This window comes from Ambystoma mexicanum, chromosome 6p (assembly GCF_040938575.1).
Source record: "Ambystoma mexicanum isolate Mex_15411 chromosome 6p, UKY_AmexF1_1, whole genome shotgun sequence".
Taxonomy (NCBI): Eukaryota; Metazoa; Chordata; class Amphibia; order Caudata; family Ambystomatidae; genus Ambystoma; species Ambystoma mexicanum.
Window position 1 is genome coordinate 14,337,126 of NC_090935.1, and position 16,330 is coordinate 14,353,455.

Consider the following 16,330-nt stretch of genomic DNA (forward strand, 5'->3'; position numbering starts at 1 on the left):
TTGGACACGTGGAAGAGGCCTAAGCTGGGAAGGGAACCTGAGAGGCCCTTTGAAGGTAAGTACTATTTTGTGGTGGTTTTTCTTGGAAACGTGGAAGAGGCCTAAGCTTGGGAAGGGAACCTGAGAGGCCCTTTGAAGGTAAGTACTATTTTTGTGTTTTTATTGAACACTTGGAAGAGGCCTAAGCTTGGGAAGGGAACCTGAGAGGCCCTTTGAAGGTAAGTACTATTTTGTGGTTTTCTTGGACACGTGGAAGAGGCCTAAGCCTGGGGAAGGGAACCTGAGAGGCCCTTTGAAGGTAAGTACTATTTTGTGGTTTTCTTGGACACTTGGAAGAGGCCTAAGCCTGGGGAAGGGAACCTGAGAGGCCCTTTGAAGGTAAGTACTATTTTGTGGTTTTCTTGAACACTTGGAAGAGGCCTAAGCTTGGGAAGGGAACCTGAGAGGCCCATTGAAGGTAAGTACTATTTTGTGGTTTTCTTGGACACTTGGAAGGGCCTAAGCTTGGGAAGGGAACCTGAGAGGCCCATTGAAGGTAAGTACTATTTTGTGGTGGTTTTTCTTGGACACGTGGAAGAGGCCTACACTTGGGGAAGGGAACCCTGAGAGGCCCTTTGAAGGTAAGTACTATTTTGAGGTGGTTTTTCTTTGACACGTGGAAGAGGCCTAAGCTGGGGAAGGGAACCTGAGAGGCCCATTGAAGGTAAGTACTATTTTGTGGTTTTCTTGGACACGTGGAAGAGGCCTAAGCCTGGGGAAGGGAACCTGAGAGGCCCATTGAAGGTTAGTACTATTTTGTGGTTTTCTTGGACACGTGGAAGAGGCCTAAGCCTGGGAAGGGAACCTGAGAGGCCCTTTGAAGGTAAGTACTATTTTGTGGTGGTTTTTCTTGGACACGTGGAAGAGGCCTAAGCTGGGGAAGGGAACCTGAGAGGCCCATTGAAGGTAAGTACTATTTTGTGGTTTTCTTGGACACGTGGAAGAGGCCTAAGCCTGGGGAAGGGAACCTGAGAGGCCCATTGAAGGTAAGTACTTTTTTGTGGTTTTCTTGGACATGTGAAAGAGGCCTAAGCCTGGGGAAGGGAACCTGAGAGGCCCATTGAAGGTAAGTACTATTTTGTGGTTTTCTTGGACACGTGGAAGAGGCCTAAGCCTGGGAAGGGAACCTGAGAGGCCCTTTGAAGGTAAGTACTATTTTGTGGTGGTTTTTCTTGGACACGTGGAAGAGGCCTAAGCTGGGGAAGGGAACCTGAGAGGCCCATTGAAGGTAAGTACTATTTTGTGGTTTTCTTGGACACGTGGAAGAGGCCTAAGCCTGGGGAAGGGAACCTGAGAGGCCCATTGAAGGTAAGTACTATTTTGTGGTTTTCTTGGACACGTGGAAGAGGCCTAAGCCTGGGAAGGGAACCTGAGAGGCCCTTTGAAGGTAAGTACTATTTTGTGGTGGTTTTTCTTGGACACGTGGAAGAGGCCTAAGCTGGGGAAGGGAACCTGAGAGGCCCATTGAAGGTAAGTACTATTTTGTGGTTTTCTTGGACACTTGGAAGAGGCCTAAGCTTGGGAAGGGAACCTGAGAGGCCCTTTGAAGGTAAGTACTATTTTGTGGTTTTCTTGGACACGTGGAAGAGGCCTAAGCTTGGGAAGGGAACCTGAGAGGCCCATTGAAGGTAAGTACTATTTTGTGGTTTTCTTGGACACTTGGAAGAGGCCTAAGCTTGGGAAGGGAACCTGAGAGGCCCATTGAAGGTAAGTACTATTTTGTGGTGGTTTTTCTTGGACACTTGGAAGAGGCAAAAGCTTGGGAAAGGAACCTGAGAGGCCCATTGAAGGTAAGTACTATTTTGTGGTGGTTTTTCTTGGACACGTGGAAGAGGCCTAAGCTTGGGAAGGGAACCTGAGAGGCCCATTGAAGGTAAGTACTATTTTGTGGTTTTCTTGGACACTTGGAAGAGGCCTAAGCTTGGGAAGGGAACCTGAGAGGCCCATTGAAGGTAAGTACTATTTTGTGGTGGTTTTTCTTGGACACGTGGAAGAGGCCTAAGCTGGGGAAGGGAACCTGAGAGGCCCATTGAAGGTAAGTACAATTTGTGGTGGTTTTTCTTGGACACGTGGAAGAGGCCTAAGCTGGGGAAGGGAACCTGAGAGGCCCATTGAAGGTAAGTACTATTTTGTGGTGGTTTTTCTTGGACACGTGGAAGAGGCCTAAGCTTGGGAAGGGAACCTGAGAGGCCCTTTGAAGATAAGTACTATTTTGTGGTTTTCTTGGACACGTGGAAGAGGCCTAAGCTTGGGAAGGGAACCTGAGAGGCCCTTTGAAGGTAAGTACTATTTTGTGGTTTTCTTGGACACGTGGAAGAGGCCTAAGCTGGGGAAGGGAACCTGAGAGGCCCATTGAAGGTAAGTACTATTTTGTGGTTTTCTTGGACACGTGGAAGAGGCCTAAGCCTGGGGAAGGGAACCTGAGAGGCCCATTGAAGGTAAGTACTTTTTTGTGGTTTTCTTGGACATGTGGAAGAGGCCTAAGCCTGGGGAAGGGAACCTGAGAGGCCCATTGAAGGTAAGTACTATTTTGTGGTTTTCTTGGACACGTGGAAGAGGCCTAAGCCTGGGAAGGGAACCTGAGAGGCCCTTTGAAGGTAAGTACTATTTTGTGGTGGTTTTTCTTGGACACGTGGAAGAGGCCTAAGCTGGGGAAGGGAACCTGAGAGGCCCATTGAAGGTAAGTACTATTTTGTGGTTTTCTTGGACACTTGGAAGAGGCCTAAGCCTGGGGAAGGGAACCTGAGAGGCCCTTTGAAGGTAAGTACTATTTTGTGGTTTTCTTGAACACTTGGAAGAGGCCTAAGCTTGGGAAGGGAACCTGAGAGGCCCATTGAAGGTAAGTACTATTTTGTGGTTTTCTTGGACACTTGAAAGAGGCCTAAGCTTGGGAAGGGAACCTGAGAGGCCCTTTGAAGGTAAGTACTATTTTGTGGTTTTCTTGGACACGTGGAAGAGGCCTAAGCTTGGGAAGGGAACCTGAGAGGCCCATTGAAGGTAAGTACTATTTTGTGGTTTTCTTGGACACTTGGAAGAGGCCTAAGCTTGGGAAGGGAACCTGAGAGGCCCATTGAAGGTAAGTACTATTTTGTAGTGGTTTTTCTTGGACACTTGGAAGAGGCCTAAGCTTGGGAAGGGAACCTGAGAGGCCCATTGAAGGTAAGTACTATTTTGTGGTGGTTTTTCTTGGACACGTGGAAGAGGCCTAAGCTTGGGAAGGGAACCTGAGAGGCCCATTGAAGGTAAGTACTATTTTTGTGTTTTTCTTGGACATGTGGAAGAGGCCTAAGCCTGGGGAAGGGAACCTAAGAGGCCCATTGAAGGTAAGTACTATTTTGTGGTGGTTTTTCTTGGACACGTGGAAGAGGCCTAAGCTGGGGAAGGGAACCTGAGAGGCCCATTGAAGGTAAGTACTATTTTGTGGTGGTTTTTCTTGGACACGTGGAAGAGGCCTAAGCTGGGGAAGGGAACCTGAGAGGCCCTTTGAAGGTAAGTACTATTTTGTGGTGGTTTTTCTTGGACACGTGGAAGAGGCCTAAGCTGGGAAGGGAACCTGAGAGGCCCTTTGAAGATAAGTACTATTTTGTGGTGCTTTTTCTTGGACACGTGGAAGAGGCCTAAGCCTGGGAAGGGAACCTGAGAGGCCCTTTGAAGGTAAGTACTATTTTTGTGTTTTGATTGAACACTTGGAAGAGGCCTAAGCTTGGGAAGGGAACCTGAGAGGCCCTTTGAAGGTAAGTACTATTTTGTGGTGGTTTTTCTTGGACACGTGGAAGAGGCCTAAGCTGGGAATTGAACCTGAGAGGCCCTTTGAAGGTAAGTACTATTTTGTGGTGGTTTTTCTTGGACACGTGGAAGAGGCCTAAGCCTGGGGAAGGGAACCTGAGAGGCCCTTTGAAGGTAAGTACTATTTTTGTGTTTTTATTGAACACTTGGAAGAGGCCTAAGCTTGGGAAGGGAACCTGAGAGGCCCTTTGAAGGTAAGTACTATTTTGTGGTGGTTTTTCTTGGACACGTGGAAGAGGCCTAAGCTTGGGAAGGGAACCTGAGAGGCCCTTTGAAGGTAAGTACTATTTTGTGGTGGTTTTTCTTGGACACATGGAAGAAGCCTAAGCTGGGAAGGGAACCTGAGAGGCCCTTTGAAGGTAAGTACTATTTTGTGGTTTTATTGGACACGTGGAAGAGGCCTAAGCCTGGGGAAGGGAACCTGAGAGGCCCATTGAAGGTAAGTACTATTTTGTGGTTTTCTTGGACACGTGGAAGAGGCCTAAGCCTGGGAAGGGAACCTGAGAGGCCTATTGAAGGTAAGTACTATTTTGTGGTGGTTTTTCTTGGACACGTGGAAGAGGCCTAAGCCTGGGGAAGGGAACCTGAGAGGCCCTTTCAAGGTAAGTACTATTTTGTGTTTTTATTGAACACTTGGAAGAGGCCTAAGCTTGGGAAGGGAACCTGAGAGGCCCATTGAAGGTAAGTACTATTTTGTGGTTTTCTTGGACACTTGAAAGAGGCCTAAGCTTGGGAAGGGAACCTGAGAGGCCCTTTGAAGGTAAGTACTATTTTGTGGTTTTCTTGGACACGTGGAAGAGGCCTAAGCTTGGGAAGGGAACCTGAGAGGCCCATTGAAGGTAAGTACTATTTTGTGGTTTTCTTGGACACTTGGAAGAGGCCTAAGCTTGGGAAGGGAACCTGAGAGGCCCATTGAAGGTAAGTACTATTTTGTAGTGGTTTTTCTTGGACACTTGGAAGAGGCCTAAGCTTGGGAAGGGAACCTGAGAGGCCCATTGAAGGTAAGTACTATTTTGTGGTGGTTTTTCTTGGACACGTGGAAGAGGCCTAAGCTTGGGAAGGGAACCTGAGAGGCCCATTGAAGGTAAGTACTATTTTTGTGTTTTTCTTGGACATGTGGAAGAGGCCTAAGCCTGGGGAAGGGAACCTAAGAGGCCCATTGAAGGTAAGTACTATTTTGTGGTGGTTTTTCTTGGACACGTGGAAGAGGCCTAAGCTGGGGAAGGGAACCTGAGAGGCCCATTGAAGGTAAGTACTATTTTGTGGTGGTTTTTCTTGGACACGTGGAAGAGGCCTAAGCTGGGGAAGGGAACCTGAGAGGCCCATTGAAGGTAAGTACTATTTTGTGGTTTTCTTGGACACGTGGAAGAGGCCTAAGCCTGGGGAAGGGAACCTGAGAGGCCATTTGAAGGTAAGTACTAGTTTGTGGTGGTTTTTCTTGGACACATGGAAGAGGCCTAAGCTGGGGAAGGGAACCTGAGAGGCCCTTTGAAGGTAAGTACTATTTTGTGGTGGTTTTTCTTGGACACGTGGAAGAGGCCTAAGTTGGGAAGGGAACCTGAGAGGCCCTTTGAAGATAAGTACTATTTTGTGGTGCTTTTTCTTGGACACGTGGAAGAGGCCTAAGCCTGGGAAGGGAACCTGAGAGGCCCTTTGAAGGTAAGTACTATTTTTGTGTTTTGATTGAACACTTGGAAGAGGCCTAAGCTTGGGAAGGGAACCTGAGAGGCCCTTTGAAGGTAAGTACTATTTTTGTGTTTTTATTGAACACTTGGAAGAGGCCTAAGCTTGGGAAGGGAACCTGAGAGGCCCTTTGAAGGTAAGTACTATTTTGTGGTGGTTTTTCTTGGACACGTGGAAGAGGCCTAAGCTTGGGAAGGGAACCTGAGAGGCCCTTTGAAGGTAAGTACTATTTTGTGGTGGTTTTTCTTGGACACATGGAAGAGGCCTAAGCTGGGAAGGGAACCTGAGAGGCCCTTTGAAGGTAAGTACTATTTTGTGGTTTTATTGGACACGTGGAAGAGGCCTAAGCCTGGGGAAGGGAACCTGAGAGGCCCATTGAAGGTAAGTACTATTTTGTGGTTTTCTTGGACACGTGGAAGAGGCCTAAGCCTGGGAAGGGAACCTGAGAGGCCCATTGAAGGTAAGTACTATTTTGTGGTGGTTTTTCTTGGACACGTGGAAGAGGCCTAAGCCTGGGGAAGGGAACCTGAGAGGCCCTTTCAAGGTAAGTACTATTTTGTGTTTTTATTGAACACTTGGAAGAGGCCTAAGCTTGGGAAGGGAACCTGAGAGGCCCATTGAAGGTAAGTACTATTTTGTGGTTTTCTTGGACACTTGAAAGAGGCCTAAGCTTGGGAAGGGAACCTGAGAGGCCCTTTGAAGGTAAGTACTATTTTGTGGTTTTCTTGGACACGTGGAAGAGGCCTAAGCTTGGGAAGGGAACCTGAGAGGCCCATTGAAGGTAAGTACTATTTTGTGGTTTTCTTGGACACTTGGAAGAGGCCTAAGCTTGGGAAGGGAACCTGAGAGGCCCATTGAAGGTAAGTACTATTTTGTGGTGGTTTTTCTTGGACACTTGGAAGAGGCCTAAGCTTGGGAAGGGAACCTGAGAGGCCCATTGAAGGTAAGTACTATTTTGTGGTGGTTTTTCTTGGACACGTGGAAGAGGCCTAAGCTTGGGAAGGGAACCTGAGAGGCCCATTGAAGGTAAGTACTATTTTTGTGTTTTTCTTGGACATGTGGAAGAGGCCTAAGCCTGGGGAAGGGAACCTAAGAGGCCCATTGAAGGTAAGTACTATTTTGTGGTGGTTTTTCTTGGACACGTGGAAGAGGCCTAAGCTGGGGAAGGGAACCTGAGAGGCCCATTGAAGGTAAGTACTATTTTGTGGTGGTTTTTCTTGGACACGTGGAAGAGGCCTAAGCTGGGGAAGGGAACCTGAGAGGCCCATTGAAGGTAAGTACTATTTTGTGGTTTTCTTGGACACGTGGAAGAGGCCTAAGCCTGGGGAAGGGAACCTGAGAGGCCATTTGAAGGTAAGTACTAGTTTGTGGTGGTTTTTCTTGGACACATGGAAGAGGCCTAAGCTGGGGAAGGGAACCTGAGAGGCCCTTTGAAGGTAAGTACTATTTTGTGGTGGTTTTTCTTGGACACGTGGAAGAGGCCTAAGCTGGGAAGGGAACCTGAGAGGCCCTTTGAAGATAAGTACTTTTTTGTGGTGCTTTTTCTTGGACACGTGGAAGAGGCCTAAGCCTGGGAAGGGAACCTGAGAGGCCCTTTGAAGGTAAGTACTATTTTTGTGTTTTGATTGAACACTTGGAAGAGGCCTAAGCTTGGGAAGGGAACCTGAGAGGCCCTTTGAAGGTAAGTACTATTTTGTGGTGGTTTTTCTTGGACACGTGGAAGAGGCCTAAGCTGGGAAGGGAACCTGAGAGGCCCTTTGAAGGTAAGTACTATTTTGTGGTGGTTTTTCTTGGACACGTGGAAGAGGCCTAAGCCTGGGGAAGGTAACCTGAGAGGCCCTTTGAAGGTAAGTACTATTTTTGTGTTTTTATTAAACACTTGGAAGAGGCCTAAGCTTGGGAAGGGAACCTGAGAGGCCCTTTGAAGGTAAGTACTATTTTGTGGTGGTTTTTCTTGGACACGTGGAAGAGGCCTAAGCTTGGGAAGGGAACCTGAGAGGCCCTTTGAAGGTAAGTACTATTTTGTGGTGGTTTTTCTTGGACACATGGAAGAGGCCTAAGCTGGGAAGGGAACCTGAGAGGCCCTTTGAAGGTAAGTACTATTTTGTGGTTTTATTGGACACGTGGAAGAGGCCTAAGCCTGGGGAAGGGAACCTGAGAGGTCCATTGAAGGTAAGTACTATTTTGTGGTTTTCTTGGACACGTGGAAGAGGCCTAAGCCTGGGAAGGGAACCTGAGAGGCCCATTGAAGGTAAGTACTATTTTGTGGTGGTTTTTCTTGGACACGTGGAAGAGGCCTAAGCCTGGGGAAGGGAACCTGAGAGGCCCTTTGAAGGTAAGTACTATTTTGTGTTTTTATTGAACACTTGGAAGAGGCCTAAGCTTGGGAAGGGAACCTGAGAGGCCCTTTGAAGGTAAGTACTATTTTGTGGTGGTTTTTCTTGGACACGTGGAAGAGGCCTAAGCTTGGGAAGGGAAACTGAGAGGCCCTTTGAAGGTAAGTACTATTTTTGTGTTTTTATTGAACACTTGGAAGAGGCCTAAGCTTGGGAAGGGAACCTGAGAGGCCCTTTGAAGGTAAGTACTATTTTGTGGTGTTTTTTCTTGGACACGTGGAAGAGGCCTAAGCTGGGGAAGGGAACCTGAGAGGCCCTTTGAAGGTAAGTACTATTTTGTGGTGGTTTTTCTTGGACACGTGGAAGAGGCCTAAGCTGGGAAGGGAACCTGAGAGGCCCTTTGAAGGTAAGTACTATTTTGTGGTGGTTTTTCTTGGAAACGTGGAAGAGGCCTAAGCTTGGGAAGGGAACCTGAGAGGCCCTTTGAAGGTAAGTACTATTTTTGTGTTTTTATTGAACACTTGGAAGAGGCCTAAGCTTGGGAAGGGAACCTGAGAGGCCCTTTGAAGGTAAGTACTATTTTGTGGTTTTCTTGGACACGTGGAAGAGGCCTAAGCCTGGGGAAGGGAACCTGAGAGGCCCTTTGAAGGTAAGTACTATTTTGTGGTTTTCTTGGACACTTGGAAGAGGCCTAAGCCTGGGGAAGGGAACCTGAGAGGCCCTTTGAAGGTAAGTACTATTTTGTGGTTTTCTTGAACACTTGGAAGAGGCCTAAGCTTGGGAAGGGAACCTGAGAGGCCCATTGAAGGTAAGTACTATTTTGTGGTTTTCTTGGACACTTGGAAGAGGCCTAAGCCTGGGAAGGGAACCTGAGAGGCCCATTGAAGGTAAGTACTATTTTGTGGTGGTTTTTCTTGGACACGTGGAAGAGGCCTAAGCCTGGGGAAGGGAACCTGAGAGGCCCTTTCAAGGTAAGTACTATTTTGTGTTTTTATTGAACACTTGGAAGAGGCCTAAGCTTGGGAAGGGAACCTGAGAGGCCCATTGAAGGTAAGTACTATTTTGTGGTTTTCTTGGACACTTGAAAGAGGCCTAAGCTTGGGAAGGGAACCTGAGAGGCCCTTTGAAGGTAAGTACTATTTTGTGGTTTTCTTGGACACGTGGAAGAGGCCTAAGCTTGGGAAGGGAACCTGAGAGGCCCATTGAAGGTAAGTACTATTTTGTGGTTTTCTTGGACACTTGGAAGAGGCCTAAGCTTGGGAAGGGAACCTGAGAGGCCCATTGAAGGTAAGTACTATTTTGTGGTGGTTTTTCTTGGACACTTGGAAGAGGCCTAAGCTTGGGAAGGGAACCTGAGAGGCCCATTGAAGGTAAGTACTATTTTGTGGTGGTTTTTCTTGGACACGTGGAAGAGGCCTAAGCTTGGGAAGGGAACCTGAGAGGCCCATTGAAGGTAAGTACTATTTTTGTGTTTTTCTTGGACATGTGGAAGAGGCCTAAGCCTGGGGAAGGGAACCTAAGAGGCCCATTGAAGGTAAGTACTATTTTGTGGTGGTTTTTCTTGGACACGTGGAAGAGGCCTAAGCTGGGGAAGGGAACCTGAGAGGCCCATTGAAGGTAAGTACTATTTTGTGGTGGTTTTTCTTGGACACGTGGAAGAGGCCTAAGCTGGGGAAGGGAACCTGAGAGGCCCATTGAAGGTAAGTACTATTTTGTGGTTTTCTTGGACACGTGGAAGAGGCCTAAGCCTGGGGAAGGGAACCTGAGAGGCCATTTGAAGGTAAGTACTAGTTTGTGGTGGTTTTTCTTGGACACATGGAAGAGGCCTAAGCTGGGGAAGGGAACCTGAGAGGCCCTTTGAAGGTAAGTACTATTTTGTGGTGGTTTTTCTTGGACACGTGGAAGAGGCCTAAGCTGGGAAGGGAACCTGAGAGGCCCTTTGAAGATAAGTACTTTTTTGTGGTGCTTTTTCTTGGACACGTGGAAGAGGCCTAAGCCTGGGAAGGGAACCTGAGAGGCCCTTTGAAGGTAAGTACTATTTTTGTGTTTTGATTGAACACTTGGAAGAGGCCTAAGCTTGGGAAGGGAACCTGAGAGGCCCTTTGAAGGTAAGTACTATTTTGTGGTGGTTTTTCTTGGACACGTGGAAGAGGCCTAAGCTGGGAAGGGAACCTGAGAGGCCCTTTGAAGGTAAGTACTATTTTGTGGTGGTTTTTCTTGGACACGTGGAAGAGGCCTAAGCCTGGGGAAGGTAACCTGAGAGGCCCTTTGAAGGTAAGTACTATTTTTGTGTTTTTATTAAACACTTGGAAGAGGCCTAAGCTTGGGAAGGGAACCTGAGAGGCCCTTTGAAGGTAAGTACTATTTTGTGGTGGTTTTTCTTGGACACGTGGAAGAGGCCTAAGCTTGGGAAGGGAACCTGAGAGGCCCTTTGAAGGTAAGTACTATTTTGTGGTGGTTTTTCTTGGACACATGGAAGAGGCCTAAGCTGGGAAGGGAACCTGAGAGGCCCTTTGAAGGTAAGTACTATTTTGTGGTTTTATTGGACACGTGGAAGAGGCCTAAGCCTGGGGAAGGGAACCTGAGAGGTCCATTGAAGGTAAGTACTATTTTGTGGTTTTCTTGGACACGTGGAAGAGGCCTAAGCCTGGGAAGGGAACCTGAGAGGCCCATTGAAGGTAAGTACTATTTTGTGGTGGTTTTTCTTGGACACGTGGAAGAGGCCTAAGCCTGGGGAAGGGAACCTGAGAGGCCCTTTGAAGGTAAGTACTATTTTGTGTTTTTATTGAACACTTGGAAGAGGCCTAAGCTTGGGAAGGGAACCTGAGAGGCCCTTTGAAGGTAAGTACTATTTTGTGGTGGTTTTTCTTGGACACGTGGAAGAGGCCTAAGCTTGGGAAGGGAAACTGAGAGGCCCTTTGAAGGTAAGTACTATTTTTGTGTTTTTATTGAACACTTGGAAGAGGCCTAAGCTTGGGAAGGGAACCTGAGAGGCCCTTTGAAGGTAAGTACTATTTTGTGGTGTTTTTTCTTGGACACGTGGAAGAGGCCTAAGCTGGGGAAGGGAACCTGAGAGGCCCTTTGAAGGTAAGTACTATTTTGTGGTGGTTTTTCTTGGACACGTGGAAGAGGCCTAAGCTGGGAAGGGAACCTGAGAGGCCCTTTGAAGGTAAGTACTATTTTGTGGTGGTTTTTCTTGGAAACGTGGAAGAGGCCTAAGCTTGGGAAGGGAACCTGAGAGGCCCTTTGAAGGTAAGTACTATTTTTGTGTTTTTATTGAACACTTGGAAGAGGCCTAAGCTTGGGAAGGGAACCTGAGAGGCCCTTTGAAGGTAAGTACTATTTTGTGGTTTTCTTGGACACGTGGAAGAGGCCTAAGCCTGGGGAAGGGAACCTGAGAGGCCCTTTGAAGGTAAGTACTATTTTGTGGTTTTCTTGGACACTTGGAAGAGGCCTAAGCCTGGGGAAGGGAACCTGAGAGGCCCTTTGAAGGTAAGTACTATTTTGTGGTTTTCTTGAACACTTGGAAGAGGCCTAAGCTTGGGAAGGGAACCTGAGAGGCCCATTGAAGGTAAGTACTATTTTGTGGTTTTCTTGGACACTTGGAAGGGCCTAAGCTTGGGAAGGGAACCTGAGAGGCCCATTGAAGGTAAGTACTATTTTTGTGGTGGTTTTTCTTGGACACGTGGAAGAGGCCTACACTTGGGGAAGGGAACCCTGAGAGGCCCTTTGAAGGTAAGTACTATTTTGAGGTGGTTTTTCTTTGACACGTGGAAGAGGCCTAAGCTGGGGAAGGGAACCTGAGAGGCCCATTGAAGGTAAGTACTATTTTGTGGTTTTCTTGGACACGTGGAAGAGGCCTAAGCCTGGGGAAGGGAACCTGAGAGGCCCATTGAAGGTTAGTACTATTTTGTGGTTTTCTTGGACACGTGGAAGAGGCCTAAGCCTGGGAAGGGAACCTGAGAGGCCCTTTGAAGGTAAGTACTATTTTGTGGTGGTTTTTCTTGGACACGTGGAAGAGGCCTAAGCTGGGGAAGGGAACCTGAGAGGCCCATTGAAGGTAAGTACTATTTTGTGGTTTTCTTGGACACGTGGAAGAGGCCTAAGCCTGGGGAAGGGAACCTGAGAGGCCCATTGAAGGTAAGTACTTTTTTGTGGTTTTCTTGGACATGTGGAAGAGGCCTAAGCCTGGGGAAGGGAACCTGAGAGGCCCATTGAAGGTAAGTACTATTTTGTGGTTTTCTTGGACACGTGGAAGAGGCCTAAGCCTGGGAAGGGAACCTGAGAGGCCCTTTGAAGGTAAGTACTATTTTGTGGTGGTTTTTCTTGGACACGTGGAAGAGGCCTAAGCTGGGGAAGGGAACCTGAGAGGCCCATTGAAGGTAAGTACTATTTTGTGGTTTTCTTGGACACGTGGAAGAGGCCTAAGCCTGGGGAAGGGAACCTGAGAGGCCCATTGAAGGTAAGTACTATTTTGTGGTTTTCTTGGACACGTGGAAGAGGCCTAAGCCTGGGAAGGGAACCTGAGAGGCCCTTTGAAGGTAAGTACTATTTTGTGGTGGTTTTTCTTGGACACGTGGAAGAGGCATAAGCCTGGGGAAGGGAACCTGAGAGGCCCTTTGAAGGTAAGTACTATTTTTGTGTTTTTATTGAACACTTGGAAGAGGCCTAAGCTTGGGAAGGGAACCTGAGAGGCCCATTGAAGGTAAGTACTATTTTGTGGTTTTCTTAGACACTTGGAAGAGGCCTAAACTTGGGAAGGGAACCTGAGAGGCCCTTTGAAGGTAAGTACTATTTTGTGGTTTTCTTGGACACGTCGAAGAGGCCTAAGCCTGGGGAAGGGAACCTGAGAGGCCCTTTGAAGGTAAGTACTATTTTGTGGTTTTCTTGGACACTTGGAAGAGGCCTAAGCCTGGGGAAGGGAACCTGAAAGGCCCTTTGAAGGTAAGTACCATTTTGTGGTTTTCCTGAACACTTGGAAGAGGCCTAAGCTTGGGAAGGGAACCTGAGAGACCCTTTGAAGGTAAGTACTATTTTTGTGTTTTTATTGAACACTTGGAAGAGGCCTAAGCTTGGGAAGGGAACCTGAGAGGCCCTTTGAAGGTAAGTACTATTTTGTGGTTTTCTTGGACACGTGGAAGAGGCCTAAGCCTGGGGAAGGGAACCTGAGAGGCCCTTTGAAGGTAAGTACTATTTTGTGGTTTTCTTGGACACTTGGAAGAGGCCTAAGCCTGGGGAAGGGAACCTGAGAGGCCCTTTGAAGGTAAGTACTATTTTGTGGTTTTCTTGAACACTTGGAAGAGGCCTAAGCTTGGGAAGGGAACCTGAGAGGCCCATTGAAGGTAAGTACTATTTTGTGGTTTTCTTGGACACTTGGAAGGGCCTAAGCTTGGGAAGGGAACCTGAGAGGCCCATTGAAGGTAAGTACTATTTTGTGGTGGTTTTTCTTGGACACGTGGAAGAGGCCTACAGTTGGGGAAGGGAACCCTGAGAGGCCCTTTGAAGGTAAGTACTATTTTGAGGTGGTTTTTCTTTGACACGTGGAAGAGGCCTAAGCTGGGGAAGGGAACCTGAGAGGCCCATTGAAGGTAAGTACTATTTTGTGGTTTTCTTGGACACGTGAAAGAGGCCTAAGCCTGGGGAAGGGAACCTGAGAGGCCCATTGAAGGTTAGTACTATTTTGTGGTTTTCTTGGACACGTGGAAGAGGCCTAAGCCTGGGAAGGGAACCTGAGAGGCCCTTTGAAGGTAAGTACTATTTTGTGGTGGTTTTTCTTGGACACGTGGAAGAGGCCTAAGCTGGGGAAGGGAACCTGAGAGGCCCATTGAAGGTAAGTACTATTTTGTGGTTTTCTTGGACACGTGGAAGAGGCCTAAGCCTGGGGAAGGGAACCTGAGAGGCCCATTGAAGGTAAGTACTTTTTTGTGGTTTTCTTGGACATGTGGAAGAGGCCTAAGCCTGGGGAAGGGAACCTGAGAGGCCCATTGAAGGTAAGTACTATTTTGTGGTTTTCTTGGACACGTGGAAGAGGCCTAAGCCTGGGAAGGGAACCTGAGAGGCCCTTTGAAGGAAAGTACTATTTTGTGGTGGTTTTTCTTGGACACGTGGAAGAGGCCTAAGCTGGGGAAGGGAACCTGAGAGGCCCATTGAAGGTAAGTACTATTTTGTGGTTTTCTTGGACACGTGGAAGAGGCCTAAGCCTGGGGAAGGGAACCTGAGAGGCCCATTGAAGGTAAGTACTATTTTGTGGTTTTCTTGGACACGTGGAAGAGGCCTAAGCCTGGGAAGGGAACCTGAGAGGCCCTTTGAAGGTAAGTACTATTTTGTGGTGGTTTTTCTTGGACACGTGGAAGAGGCATAAGCCTGGGGAAGGGAACCTGAGAGGCCCTTTGAAGGTAAGTACTATTTTTGTGTTTTTATTGAACACTTGGAAGAGGCCTAAGCTTGGGAAGGGAACCTGAGAGGCCCATTGAAGGTAAGTACTATTTTGTGGTTTTCTTAGACACTTGGAAGAGGCCTAAACTTGGGAAGGGAACCTGAGAGGCCCTTTGAAGGTAAGTACTATTTTGTGGTTTTCTTGGACACGTCGAAGAGGCCTAAGCCTGGGGAAGGGAACCTGAGAGGCCCTTTGAAGGTAAGTACTATTTTGTGGTTTTCTTGGACACTTGGAAGAGGCCTAAGCCTGGGGAAGGGAACCTGAAAGGCCCTTTGAAGGTAAGTACCATTTTGTGGTTTTCCTGAACACTTGGAAGAGGCCTAAGCTTGGGAAGGGAACCTGAGAGGCCCATTGAAGGTAAGTACTATTTTGTGGTTTTCTTGGACACTTGGAAGAGGCCTAAGCTTGGGAAGGGATCCTGAGAGGCCCTTTGAAGGTAAGTACTATTTTGTGGTTTTCTTGGACACGTGGAAGAGGCCTAAGCTTGGGAAGGGAACCTGAGAGGCCCATTGAAGGTAAGTACTATTTTGTGGTTTTCTTGGACACTTGGAAGAGGCCTAAGCTTGGGAAGGGAACCTGAGAGGCCCATTGAAGGTAAGTACTATTTTGTGGTGGTTTTTCTTGGACACTTGGAAGAGGCCTAAGCTTGGGAAAGGAACCTGAGAGGCCCATTGAAGGTAAGTACTATTTTGTGGTGGTTTTTCTTGGACACGTGGAAGAGGCCTAAGCTTGGGAAGGGAACCTGAGAGGCCCATTGAAGGTAAGTACTATTTTGTGGTTTTCTTGGACACTTGGAAGAGGCCTAAGCTTGGGAAGGGAACCTGAGAGGCCCATTGAAGGTAAGTACTATTTTTGTGTTTTTCTTGGACACGTGGAAGAGGCCTAAGCCTGGGGAAGGGAACCTGAGAGGCCCATTGAAGGTAAGTACTATTTTGTGGTGGTTTTTCTTGGACACGTGGAAGAGGCCTAAGCTGGGGAAGGGAACCTGAGAGGCCCATTGAAGGTAAGTACAATTTGTGGTGGTTTTTCTTGGACACGTGGAAGAGGCCTAAGCTGGGGAAGGGAACCTGAGAGGCCCATTGAAGGTAAGTACTATTTTGTGGTGGTTTTTCTTGGACACGTAGAAGAGGCCTAAGCTTGGGAAGGGAACCTGAGAGGCCCTTTGAAGATAAGTACTATTTTGTGGTTTTCTTGGACACGTGGAAGAGGCCTAAGCTTGGGAAGGGAACCTGAGAGGCCCTTTGAAGGTAAGTACTATTTTGTGGTTTTCTTGGACACGTGGAAGAGGCCTAAGCTGGGGAAGGGAACCTGAGAGGCCCATTGAAGGTAAGTACTATTTTGTGGTTTTCTTGGACACGTGGAAGAGGCCTAAGCCTGGGGAAGGGAACCTGAGAGGCCCATTGAAGGTAAGTACTTTTTTGTGGTTTTCTTGGACATGTGGAAGAGGCCTAAGCCTGGGGAAGGGAACCTGAGAGGCCCATTGAAGGTAAGTACTATTTTGTGGTTTTCTTGGACACGTGGAAGAGGCCTAAGCCTGGGAAGGGAACCTGAGAGGCCCTTTGAAGGTAAGTACTATTTTGTGGTGGTTTTTCTTGGACACGTGGAAGAGGCCTAAGCTGGGGAAGGGAACCTGAGAGGCCCATTGAAGGTAAGTACTATTTTGTGGTTTTCTTGGACACTTGGAAGAGGCCTAAGCCTGGGGAAGGGAACCTGAGAGGCCCTTTGAAGGTAAGTACTATTTTGTGGTTTTCTTGAACACTTGGAAGAGGCCTAAGCTTGGGAAGGGAACCTGAGAGGCCCATTGAAGGTAAGTACTATTTTGTGGTTTTCTTGGACACTTGAAAGAGGCCTAAGCTTGGGAAGGGAACCTGAGAGGCCCTTTGAAGGTAAGTACTATTTTGTGGTTTTCTTGGACACGTGGAAGAGGCCTAAGCTTGGGAAGGGAACCTGAGAGGCCCATTGAAGGTAAGTACTATTTTGTGGTTTTCTTGGACACTTGGAAGAGGCCTAAGCTTGGGAAGGGAACCTGAGAGGCCCATTGAAGGTAAGT